At 50.1% G+C, this 4,420-nt stretch overlaps 1 long non-coding RNA gene across 1 annotated transcript in view; it reads left to right on the forward strand.

The window, feature by feature from the left end:
* Positions 1 to 1,670: 1,670 nt before the first annotated feature.
* LOC107181870 overlaps positions 1,671 to 4,420 on the forward strand; it is a 13,988-nt gene continuing 11,238 nt past the window's right edge. The window contains exon 1 of the long non-coding RNA XR_001512583.1: positions 1,671 to 1,682. This is a non-coding gene — a long non-coding RNA (uncharacterized LOC107181870). The remainder of the gene's footprint in view (positions 1,683 to 4,420) is intronic.

Raw genomic sequence — 4,420 nt, forward strand, 5'->3', positions numbered from 1 at the left:
ATTTGGGTTGGGTTTCTATCACTCGGGATGAAAAGGCTCTTGACTCAGTTGCCATTTATTGAGCGCCTTACACAGGATATTTCACTTAATCCTTCCTCACACATACATTAATGAGAGAGATATTATTTACAGTTTTGGAGACAGGCTCAGAGAGGTTAAGAAATTATTCAAAGACACAGAGCTCTAAGCAAAGTCTGTCTTCCTACTGACAATGCTACAATGCCAGTCTGCCCACAGGAGCCAGCCCTGCTGCTGTATGAATTACTCGTACAGTTTGGAAGCCGACGTTAGCAAAATTATTATTATTATTTCAGCTAAAAGAGGTCCAAAGCTGAGGCACTTTATTCGGCTGATGACAGAACAAGGCCAAGAAACAGGTTTTGTCTTTATGGCCCGATGCCCGGCCTCGATGTATGATTTCGCTGATGTAATCAACGGTTTGATCTGTTTCCCGTCATGTTTGTGGCTGATTTTGAGGGCGATTATTTTTTAAGGTTTTAACTTTTATTTGGAGGCTTCTTCCCACCTGAAATAGCTTAGATCTTAAACGCTCTTTCAAACATCAGCCATGACCAAAATGCCAGATGGGTGTGGCATGAACTCCTAGGGAGAGTGATCAGGAAGAGAGAGAGAAAGCCCAGATGAACACTGTCAGGACTGAAAGAGGAGACACCGTCACAGATTTTACGGGAATTAAAATGATGATCAGAGTATATTATGAATAATTATATGCCAACGGATTCAACAACTTCGATGAAAGGGACAAATTCCTCGGAAATGGACAAGTGGGTGAGATTTTTGAGCTGGGACTCCAGTGCCAAATCCATCGGGCACTTTTGGGTCGTCCTCGGCTCCCCTATGGCCTTGGACTCTGCTGTCTGCTCCTCCCTAACGTCTTCCTCTTCTGGCTCCCATGAAAATCTTAGTGTGTCTCCTTTCAAACCTCCTTCTCTCCCCTCCCCTGTGCGGAATTCACAGGGCCCTCCAGTGCGTCTCCCGGGCCCTCTCTTTAGTCCCCAATTGTATACGGGGCTTTAGTTACCATTTGTGTGCTGATGGCTCCCAAATCTCCAGCCCAGGTTGCTTTGCTAAGCTCCAGACGGGCGAACTATCCAGCTTTTGTCCAGACAATCGTCCATGCTGGTCAATAAGTGCCTGCCACACCTGGGTGCCCTCAGACCCTCACACTCAACTTCTCCTCTTCGCTAATAACATCCAGTTTGCATTGGGGAACTACCCCTCCCTCAGTCTCAATCCCTGTAGGTCCCCTCTCGTGGGACCCAACGTTACCCTCTCTAGTCCCTCCTCCACACTGTTGACGGATGGTTTATTCCCCAAACCGTATCGCATTATGGTGAGTTTAAAGCCGGGGTTCAGATTCTTTGACATTGCTCCATTGAGAGATGGGGTGTCCTCCACTTGAATCTAAGCAGCTTTGTGACTGCTTCAACCAGTAGAGGTCACAGAGTGACACTGTGTGACTTCTGAGGTTAGCGTCCACGGGTCCTGCAAGGCCCCTCTGAGGACTGTCCTCTCAGAACCCAGCACCATGTTGTGAAAAGTCCAGGTCATGTGCAGAGGCCACGTGCAGAGTCCACATGCAGAGGCCACGTGCAGAGGCCATGTGCAGATGCCACGGGAAGAGGCCACGGGCAGGTGCTCCAGCCAACAGTCCCAGTGGAGTCAGCTGTCAGGTTATCCCAGTCCAGGCACCAGCCCTGAGAATCACTTCGGAAGTGAGTGCTCTGTCCCAGCGGTTCCAGCTGCCTCCACTGAGTCTTCGCAGCTGAGCCTCAGACATAACGGAGAGAAGGAGAGCTGCCTGAGCTGCGCAGGCCATTCTCCAGGCCCACGAAACTTGTGATCATGACAAAATGGTTGGGCCACGCCAATGAATGTTGGGTCGTGTTTTACATCATCCAGAAGAGTAACTGGGACACTTACGCTGCACACCGGCTTCAGATGTCCCAGTGACTCTACATCGCCACCAGGGTCAAGTCCCAATTCCTGTGCCCTTCATTCCGAGGTTCCGGCCCATCTCCCGCCCCGCCCACAGGAGCCCTGGTCCAGCCACACTGCAATTCCTGGGATGTTCCCACCCTCCTAGGCCTCCAGGCCTTTCTTTGTACATGCTGGTGCTCTGCCTCAATCTCCTTCTGACCCCCAGTTATTAAGTGAATCATCTGGGAAATTGGGGGATGCGAATCCTCTTCCTCCTCTGAAATCCCTTCTTCCAGGAACAATCGAGTTTGTGTGGCTCTAAAACAGTCCAGGTTCTCTGTGGAAGAATATTTTAAAATGTAAGGATATATTTTAGATCTCTGCGCAGTTATGTGGATTTGGAGCCAGATTGTCTGCATTCAGATCCCAGCTCTATCACTACTAGTGGGTGACTTTGTGCAAGTTCCTTAACTTCTCTGGGCTCCATTTTTCCCATCTGTGAAATGGGCAACATAATACTTCAGAGTTGTGGTCAGGATTAAATGAATTAAAATGTGTAAAGTGCTTAGAATGGTGTCTGCAGGGAGTGCTTGGATAAAGAAGTGTTTGTTTAAAAGAAAATAAATCTCAATTATTAAAAAAATTAATATCCATTAATATCCAACCAGAGAGAATTATGGAGAGAGGCAAAGGATCATGTAAACACATAATTGCTTAAATCTGTGTGGCACACTCTCCTATATAATATCCTATATAATAAAAGGCTAATATGCAAATCGACCAAAGGGTGGAACGACCAGTCGCTATGACATGCACTGACCACCAGGGGGCAGATGCTCAATGCAGGAGCTGCCCCCTGGTGGCCAGTGCACTCCCACAGGGGGAGCGCCGTTCAGCCAGAAGCCTGCTCACAGCTGGTGAGCGCAGTGGTGTTGGCAGGAGCCTCTCCCGCCTCCGAGGCAGTGCTAAGGAGCAGCAAGCAGGCAGGTGGTAAGGAGTGAGGGGTCCCGACTGTGAGAGGGATGTCTGACTGTCAGCTTAGGCCCACTCCCCGTGGAAATCCAGGTGGAAATGCCCTGAGGGGTCCTGGACTGCGAGAGGGTGCAGGCCGGGCTGAAGGACCCTTCCCCTATTCCCTTCTAGTTATCACTATCTTATTCCCCCCCAGTGCACATTTCGTGCACCAGGCCTCTAGTCTTTAATAAAAGTAGCTTGGTCTTAAAAAATAAAATAAGTCTCCAGCAAGTAGCTAACTCTGGTCAGCACTCAAGTCTCATTCAGTATCACCTTCTTTGGGAGACCACCCTGCTGCCTCCCCCACTGGAGCTGGCTTCAGACAGGCTGGTTCCTCAGCACCTCAGCTTCCGCAGTTGCACAGGCCAGTGTCTATCATCCGATCCTTGGGGTGTTAATGCCCCTCCCCTATGACAACTTCCATGGCAGAGAGGGGCTTTTCTGCCCCCACAGATAAGTCATCCGAGGCCTTCGATAAATGTGTATTAAACTGAGGCTTGCTTTGATTTCATAATCCCAGTAACGCCAGCCCAGAAAAGGCTAGACGAGTTCCCCTAAGTGACACAGGAAATTAGTGGCTGAATAGAGACTGAAGCTTTTGGTCTTGTTCTCTGCTGACTGCCAGGCTTACGCTGGTAACTGTGTGTGTGTGTGTGTATGTGTGTGTATGTGTGTGTATGTGTGTGTATGTGCGTGTGTGTGTGCGCGTGTGCATGTGTGTGCGTGTGTGCATGTGTGTATGTGTGTGTATATATGTGTGTGTGTGTGTGTGTGTGTGTGTGTGTGTGTGTTTGTGTGTGTGTGTCCACCAGTATCACCACTAGCCCTGCTGGCCAGCTGCTTTTAACATTATTTTAACCAGATAGCAGTAGAATTACCCAGGTCTTTGGGCGCCTCCCTCTGAGCCCTGCCCTGTGTTACTCCTGGAGGAAGAGGGTTTCTGGGAAGTGGATTTGCTTCCTTCCAGTTCTCCCCACGATGTGCTGAACTTCTGGAAACTTCTCATGCATTGAACCCGGAAGGCAAGAAGCGTTGCTTTCACCCTGAAAGTTCCCTTTTTCCAGGTGTGGCGGTGAGGGTGAGGGCGGCAGGACTCAGAAAATGTAATTCCAAGCACAGACGGCCTCTTCCTCCCGCTTCTATCCACTGCCGCATCGCAACGCCAGACGGCGCTGTGTGCTGCTGGCTTTCTAACCGCCCCGTCGAGCACACACGGGCCTGCTTTTCCTCCAGGGCAGTTCCGGGGATGGTACCCAGCAGCCCCCACCCCCACCCCGTAGCAAGCGCATTTCTTTCTGCTTTTTGCGTGTGTATTTGTGTGTGGGTGGAGGGTCCCCCTTTTTTTATAATCCTCACCCAAGGACATGCTTAGAGAGAGAGAGAAGGGGGAGTTAGAGAAACAGACCAGTGGCCTTCCCTACGCTCCCATTCCAGGCCCACCCGCCACCCAGGAATTTGCCTTCAC

This window comes from Myotis davidii, unplaced genomic scaffold (genome assembly GCF_000327345.1).
Source record: "Myotis davidii unplaced genomic scaffold, ASM32734v1 scaffold333, whole genome shotgun sequence".
Lineage (NCBI taxonomy): Eukaryota > Metazoa > Chordata > Mammalia > Chiroptera > Vespertilionidae > Myotis > Myotis davidii.